Source organism: Camellia sinensis, chromosome 13 (assembly GCF_055761805.1).
Source record: "Camellia sinensis isolate YWXY chromosome 13, ASM5576180v1, whole genome shotgun sequence".
NCBI classification, from domain to species: Eukaryota; Viridiplantae; Streptophyta; class Magnoliopsida; order Ericales; family Theaceae; genus Camellia; species Camellia sinensis.
The window spans coordinates 45,238,521-45,247,336 of NC_138973.1; the positions used below are offsets into that span (position 1 = coordinate 45,238,521).

An 8,816-nucleotide genomic window follows, 5' to 3' on the forward strand; every position below is an offset into this window, starting at 1 on the left:
TGCTAGATACATACCACAAATGTTGCAAGTTATCAGTTTTATTTTCTAATTTTTTTTTTTCTGCCATTATTTTGTAATAATTAAGGAAATAGTGAAGGAATATGATATCTTGCCATTTGCCTTGTAAATGAGAATTTAAAATAATAAAAGAAAAAGAAAAAAAATAAAAAAAAAGAAGCTCCATACAATATTAATCCAACATGGCATGATTTTATCACAACATGGGCCTGCCTATGCTTTCCTCCAAACAGACATGAATGTAACAGTTTTAAAAGGAGATTGCTAATAAGGGCTATAAAAGAGTTGAATTTAGTTATTAGTCGTTTGAATTTGGTTCACAAATCTATAGAGTACACAAAAACATGCTTAAATTTGATTTATTTATCTTTTAAACCAAACTCAAACAAATTTTACTCAAGTCAAATTTGAATAACTTGATTTTTTATAAAAAATTTTAGTGTTTATAGCCTTGTTTGGGAACAAGTTTTTTAGTAACTTTTTAATTTTTTGGCTAAAATATAATGTAAAAAAAATTAGTTTGTTTGGGATGACTTTTTAATTTTTTACGAAATGATGTCAAAAAAATAGAGACAAAAGAATTTTGACTTTTTGGTATAAGTTGTTAGCTTTTTTATTTTTTTAGTGACTTTTTGACTAAAATCACCCTTTGTCTAACGAGTATATTCAAATTTAGCTTTACTTATATAACAGATAAATCTCAAATAAGCTTTTAACGAACTGAACAAAAATTAAGCTCAAATATTGTATACAACTAAATTTACAATTACAATAATTGTATTCAAAACTATATCTCGGGTTGTAAAATAAACTAAGTCACAAGCTCAACTAGCTAAAAGCATGCTCAAAACCAACTAGTTTAATACACAAGTTAAACTTAAATACATTTTGAAACTCATGAATAGGTTAAAATTAACTCAAAAGTCATAAAACTGTATAAAACTAAACTATTCAAGTTCGGCTTATATTTGGCTTGATTAGAACTTGTTTGCAACCAACTCAAAAGACAAACACATCAAACTTCAACAAAATTTTAAAGTTCGTTAAATTTTTGAACTAACAATTCATGGACTCGGCTCATTTATAACTTCAACTCGGTCTCTCATGAGTTGAGGCTAAAAGTGGATGTAGTTTTGAAAATTTTCAATAGCCATTGACCTACCTAAAATGGGACAATTCTTTGCATTCTCATAACCCATGCTCCTTACTAGATAACTTTATCCATACTTCTAAGAATGACAAAATGGTGCATACCCAAATTAGAAGTGGACTAGCTCTTTTTGTGGATCCCATTTTCCATGGAATACAAAGAATGGTTCTTATTAGAAAAGACAGTTAAATTGTCTACAACAATTTGGAGGGAGAACCAACGACCAACCTAATCCCATCCCACCACCTACAATTACCCTAAATATTTATCCACAACCTGATCTCATTTCTCTTATCCCCACACCACCAAGTTTGACATGCATATTAAAACTTCAACCCTTTTAACAATGGCAAAATAGCAACCCCCGTCTCCCTCCCTCCCTCTCTCTCTCTCTCTCTCTCTCCCTCCATCTGTCTCCCTGTCTCTCTCTTTGAGCTCTCTTCTCTCTTAGCATCACCATGACTCTCAACTGCCTAGCGTGCCAGAGCCTGCCGAGGGTAGACTCCGAGCACGAACTTAGCGAGAGATGTGGTGTTGACAAGCACCACTTTGTGATCCGTTGGCCTAAGGTTGACAGAAACTGGTCGGGACACCTAGTGCCTATGCCGTATGAGAAGGGGAGAAATGAATCAGGCATTATGGGAAAGAGGGCCAAGAGCGGGCATCGTCGGGTTCATAATGACGGACCTATGGGGTTTGAGAATAAACCGAGATTGGTGAGGAGCTCTGGGATGAGAAGGGATTGGAGTTTTGAGGATCTGGGACAAAGAAGGGAGATGCAAGAAGTGGAAGGGCACTGAGACTTTGCTATAGTTTTCCTCTCATTGTCACCCCCCCTCTTCTTTTTTTGTTTTTTCTCCTTGTATTCTTTGTTTATATGTTTTTTTTTTTCACTTCTTATATTGAGCCAAGAATATCACAGATACATGGGTTGAAGATATGTATTTAGATAATGGTGAGATGTGAAAATTTGTTAATTTTAAATATAAGGCATTATGATTTTTACCCTTATACATAATTTCAAGATCAACCAACAACAATCACAGACATTAAGCTACCAACATTCTTCGTAAAGAACGCTGCGATAACTTCAAGGGCCAAATGTATATGTAAGATAAAAAAGTATTGAATTTAAGATAAATAAATAAATAAATACATTTTACGTGATGGACCAATATAATTATTTGAAAATATTCTTAACTAACACCACTGTAATAAAGAAGATTTTCAAAACTTTGGAGGGAGGTCACCCTTGCTCCTCCCCTCCCCCTGTTCTTGGGTCCATCCATGATTATGAAGTATTTTAGTAGTACTGATTGAAGAAAGGATGAGATATAGGGAACATAAGAGAAAGAGGCAGGTAGAGGTTTTGAGACAAGGTACTAATGTCAATGTTAAGAATTTTTATAGTCAATCCAAATATTTAGGATGAAGCTTGTGTGAATTGAGTTAAATATTACCAATTTTTATTTTTAGTCCAGTATGAAGAATGAACATAAATATTTTAATTCAATATATCCTATGGTTACTTGGCTCATGATTATTCTCTACTTTTCAAGCAGCATTTGAAATTACAACATGAAGCCAACATAGACTTGAACATGACACATTAGTCCAATGATCAAAATTTAATTTTCAACAAATCTATAAACATACAAGCATGCCCAGTACAATCAGTTTGGGAAACATGACAAAAATGCATTGCTTCTGAAAAAGGTTTAGGAGCAATCATTAAGCCCTTTTAGACATGCATACAAGGACAATAATCCTATCCTCGCATCAAGGCATTACATTAACATATTATCTTTAAATTGTTCCTCACCACTGACCTGACTTCTCTAACCACGGGTGCTGCTATTATCCTCTGGTGCTTTGCTCCTTGTGACAAACACATCTGCAATCACATAAGTTAAAAGATGTTAAAAAATACTTTTGCAAAAAATAACCGTTACTAGAAGCCCAACACACACAAGACTTACCACAACATCATAAGCTATGCAGCCATTGCTATTTTAGACATCTTCCTACTGAGAATTAGTCAGTCGCTGCTAGCTGCCGGCACTTGATTAATATCTCTAAACATTGATCTCTAAAATTCGGTTTTTCTTTTTCTTGCATCTGCTTTCCAATGTCTTCGGGCAGGTGTAACACTTCTTTCAATATTATTCTGCTCATGAGAATTCAATGTTGAATGAAATTCACTTTCTATTGGTGGCATTGCTTCAGCACCTGTGGGAAACAAGGTTGATTGACTTTCATTGGCTGAGGTCAAACCAGCAATAGCAGCACAGTTTGATATAACTTTTTGTTTCTTCGCTGCATGGGCGGCCATTCTTGAGTCTTTTTTCCAATCTCGTTGACAATGAATTCTCATCACATAATTGTCGGGAATCCCACTTACTTGCACCTCTACTTGCAGTGGAGTTGAGTTGTTTGTGGTATTTGCATTCTTCATATCAGCTTCAAGGCGCTTTCGAGCCCTGTATCTACGTTGTCGCTCTCGGTTCTTTAAGCGACGCGACATAATATCGTTATTGCTTTGCACATGTTCTCTTTGATCAAGAGGCTCCATCAGAAAACTATTTTCTTTTCCCAAAAGCATTCAAATTCTGCCCATTTTCCATTTCAAATATGGGTTGCGGCACCTGCATGAATAAGTTTCAACAAAGAAGGGCTGTAATGAACAATTCCAACTGAATTCTGTTTTCATGGACAAGGTCCTTCTTGTTGTATCACAAATGTTTTTTTTGCGAGTGTCCATATATAGCAAAGCCAATCAAGCAGTTTTCAGAGCACAGACAAAATTAATTAAGAAAGAAGAAAAATAAAAGTGCTTTATAGACACTAAGGCTGTGTTTGGTTGTCTTTTCAAACCCTGATTGTACACCTTCATTCAAGTATGATGTTTGGAGCGAGTGCTGGAATCACGTTTCCAAAACTCTGCACAAAACACTCTGTCTCAGGCGCGGTTTTCGAATTTTTTTTTTCAAATTTGGCCTAACCGGCCACCGGTTGACCGGAACAGTGCAATTTTTATTTATTTTTATTTTTTTTGACATATGTTAATTTTTATATATTCGAAAAAAATATTTTCCGAATTTTTAATTTTTTTTGATGTGTTTTAATAAAATTTTGAGTTGTATGTTTAGTTATGAGTTGTAAGTTTTTGTATCAAATATCATATGTTACATCAAAAATCCCCCACTCAATTCAGAACTTTTTTCAAAACTCTTTACCAAACAAATTTTCCACACTCAAATTATAATTCTAAAACTCACAAACTCAAAATACAACTCATACTTTCAAATCATATTTACAAAACTCTATCAAACACAACCTAAATATTCTTCACTTTCTGGAAATCCCAGGGTACAATAGTAGGTTTAAAAATGAACGAAGATGCTTTCTCAAGATTCTGAAAAGCGATTGCAGTCGTCGTAACGGTGGCAGTGGCACAGTTGCGGTTACGGGGTGTAAAGGCCGTAGTGTAATGGTTGCGGTAATCAGAATCGTGAATTTTTTTATTTTTCACACAATTTAAAAAAAACTTACTGATACACATTTTTTTTCCATGATTATATTTATTGGGTTTAAAATAAATATTGATCAATTTTTGTAAATTTTTAAGTATGATCCAATATATTTCATATTTTTAAATCACTATAAACTGAGGTTTTTACATTTTATTTTAATAATTAATGACTTTATATTATACAAAAAATCAATCACTAACTATTATATATAAGATAAATAATGACAAAAATAAGAGAATAAATAAGAGCCTAAATATATATATATATATATGTACATATTTTAACCAAGCCAAATAGATAATGACCACACTTATTATTATTATTATTTTCAAACAATATATAGATAGACACACACAAACAAAATGATTGAGTGATAGCAGCTGAATAGAATAGTATAGGTCTTACAGCTTCGACAAATCAATAACATGTTCTTCATCTTCCCTCCTCTCTCTCTCTATCTCTTACTCCTCCATCTTCTCTCTTTATCTTCCTTCTTCTCTCTATCCCTCTTCTTCCATTTTCAGTTTTTTTTTTTTTTTTTTTTTGTGTGTGTGTGTGTGTGTGTTTTTTGAAAGAAATAGTTCAGAACCGTTACGTAATGGTGCGTAATATACCGTTACGGCTGTTACGGCAGCCGCTACAGCCGACATACCTGTGAATTTCAATCACACTGCAAAAGTGGCCGTAACGGGTGGGCGGTAACCACCACAACTAATACGTAACAGCATTACGTAACGGTTGCGGCCGCTTTTTAAAACCTTGTGCTTTCCTAAGAAGCATAAATACCAAGGGAGCATCGATATACACAATACGAACGCACCAACATGACAATTTTCAAAATTCAAGAGACGACATGGCAAGGTCACAACAGCAAAGAAACATATACATTTGTGCAGATTATTTCTTTAATTTTTACGTTATAGATACATTAATTTTTTTATTATATCAAAATAGTAAGGTTTTTTTTTTTTTTTTTTTTCCCACACTCAATTAACAAACAAATTGAATTTTTTAGGTTTTGTAGTTACTAAAAGATAAAAACCTAAAGGAGGAGGAATTCATAGGTATAAATTCAAATTGTTTTGATTTTAATCGTTGGATCCCAAGTAATTTTCTTCAAACTCGCAATGTGTTTTATTGTGTTTAAACAACAAACACGTGTTGATCGAGTTTCCAAATCGTTTCAAGTTCTAGAAGTATTAAAAAAAATTGTATGACAAGTTTGTATGTATATCCAACACGTATTGGGACACGTCTAAAAGGCTTTCATGTCCATGTCCACAGACACTGAGCCTAAGAAGCGTCCATGGATTTAGGGTGCTTTCTGTTGTGACGCGGGATGTGTTACAAAGAGGTGAAATGGAAGAGGGCCCTAGTTGGGGGGTTAACAACATAACATGGGTACAAGCAGAACCCTAGAACACGAGTGACAGAGTATGTGGTGTCTCAATGGATATCAGGCAGGGAGACTTCTTATAGATTCCAGAACTTCTCCAAGCCAATACCCCAAAAACCAATGAACTCAAGGCCACAAGGGCTTCAGTGCCGAGGAACAATAACTCTTGGAGGGCATTGGACTAAGCAGAACTGATGAGCTTACCTAGTTTAAACTGCAAAAGAGTAACACCCATCCTTGGCAACCACCTTCATTCTCCCTTAAGAAAACAGTCATTCTATGCACAATAGTACAGTTGCCAGTAAGGTCCGCATTATATGCCTTGTATAAACCACATAAATCCTCTTGAGAGCATGTAAGCTTAGACTATATTCATTAAAGAGAAACCTATTAAACGGAGAAGGTATATAACTACATGAATCAATACATATCATTGATAAATGATAATAATATGATTATTACTATTGATTGATAGGGATTTACTAATTGTTAGACAGTATAGCTAGCTAAAGTCATCAACACAAATCATTTATCATCGATTAATAGAATCCATAGACAAGACATGCCATACCATTTAAACATATTTTCATAAACAAGCAAATAATCAGGAGCTAATAAAAGTTCTATGATATACAGACAGTGAACATGAACCCTTAACAATAAGAAACTCATGCAATAATTGTTTTAGAAATAACCAAATATGTAGCATATTCTAACCATCAATAAATAAAACAAAAGGCATCAAGTATTGTAAAGCATAGATTTCCACCTCAAGGTATAAAACCTAGTTTTAAGGTTTGCAGGACACAGACAAAAAACATGGAATCCGCTAATGCTATATATAGAAATGAAGAAAAAGTGCAAAACAATATGCTGTGAAATGCATAAAAACCATCATTCCAATTGTCTTGGATATATCATAAATAGAAGCAAGTGATTCATAAATTTCAGGTGGATAGTAAAATTCGAACAAGAGGAAGACGCAAACATGTTGATTGAATGGTGAAGAAACATAACATCTTATCATTTAACACACAACAGAATATGGCCTCAAGTAAAGCATCATGACTAAAACAACATTCATGTAGCCAACCATAGCTTGGTGGATCTTGTGCCGTTGTTGAGTTCTAAAAAGCAATCAAATGGTTAAAAATAGAATAGCATTTTTTTCCCTTTCCTTCTTTTTTTTTATTTTATTATATAAATATATATATTATTTTTTATGGACACATACGTTTCTAATAGAGAATTTCATTGACAAATCAAAGAATCATTGAGAATGTTGAGGGCATTTTCTTGGGAAAAGTAACATTTGAAGGATTTTAATATAACGAATAACACAAAACAGCCGTCAAATTAATGCCAAAGAGACAAAATTTCAGAAGCCTCAAACCGATTCTACTCCTGTACGGCTTATATCCAAATAATAGTTCAAAAATTCAACCATAATAACCATATCATCAATCCACACCAGTATCACTATTGAACCCAAATCACTCCCCTGAAGTGAGATCACGGAATGAGTAACATGGGTTCAAAGGACAATACATCCATTCTATGTATTCTACTTTATAAGTGTACAACCCCATTTAGTTTGAATGCTGTCACACTTTATTTTCCAGATTAACTACCACCACATCAATAACTGTGGAATATCATCAAACTGTCCTAAACTACTAAACCACTTTCTTCATTCTATCAAATCACCCCTCAATCATCAAACCATCCAAGAATAAAAACTGTAAAATTTAGAAAGCACTGATCAAATGCAAGATCACATTAAATGGAAAGTGGAAACTAAACCCATTTTGGGTATCAATCATCAACACTAGTTACAAATTACAATCCCATAATAAACACAACCCAAGTACTGAAATCAATCATGAAATAACACCTGTTAAATCCTAACCAAAAAAAAAAAAAAGGATAAATTTATGGTTTTGAGAATTGCAAACAGAATGTTAAACTAAACACAATGATGAACAAAGAGGGAAAAAAAAGAGACAGTACCTTCAGATTTTTTTTGTTTTTTTTACAGAAGAGAGAGAGAGAAGCAAACCCTAGAAATGGCGAATGTGTTGGGGTGTGTTTCACTTGTTCTGAGACCCCACAACGTTCGCGATCAATAGCTACCTCTGAGAGTGTAGATTTCATTGCCAACTTGCTATCTCTAATTACCACGTGTCCCAGTTTTTATCTCTTGGATTATATTGATTTAAATATTTTATCGATGTTTCATGAACACGTGTAGGGTGGTGCGCTGTTGGCTATCGGGCAGGTCTTCCAGCTTAGTTTTCTTGAGGTCGAGAGTTCCAGCTTTTCTCATCCCATTTCTTTTTGAAAAAATTACTCAAAAATCTCATTTAAAAAAATGTTAATTCATTTAGTTTTATATATACATATTTTTAAATCAATTAGTTATTTTTATTTGTAATATATATTATTGATTTGATTTAATAATATTAAAATTTACTTGTTTGCCTTTGTTTAAGATTTGATTTTGATGTTTTTTTTTTTGAAATTTGAGTGTATATGGGTAATGTATGGTTTAACATTTTTATTTTTTTTAGAGATTTCGTGGAGTGATTGCAAGGATTGTTGATATTACGTACTTGGTGTTAACCTAAAATGATTACATAAATTTTAATAGATAAAAAATAGTGGGCTTCATATCCACAAAGCGTATTAACCCACTAAAAAGTATAATACTTCAATATAA

The 8,816-nt window shown here is 33.4% G+C and overlaps 1 long non-coding RNA gene across 3 annotated transcripts; it reads right to left on the bottom strand.

Moving 5' to 3' along the window:
* Positions 1–2,777: 2,777 nt before the first annotated feature.
* On the bottom strand, positions 2,778–8,260 carry LOC114269288 (uncharacterized). 3 transcript variants are annotated; one of them, XR_003631554.2, is made up of 4 exons: positions 8,108–8,260; positions 6,302–6,484; positions 3,148–3,813; positions 2,778–3,062 (listed from the first exon to the last, which is right to left on the bottom strand). It is a non-coding gene; the product is annotated as an uncharacterized LOC114269288 (long non-coding RNA). The 3 variants fall into 3 exon arrangements; XR_014348804.1 differs by having other exon boundaries at positions 6,302–6,463; positions 8,108–8,225; XR_003631552.2 differs by lacking the exon at positions 6,302–6,484 and having other exon boundaries at positions 8,108–8,241.
* Positions 8,261–8,816: the final 556 nt, after the last annotated feature.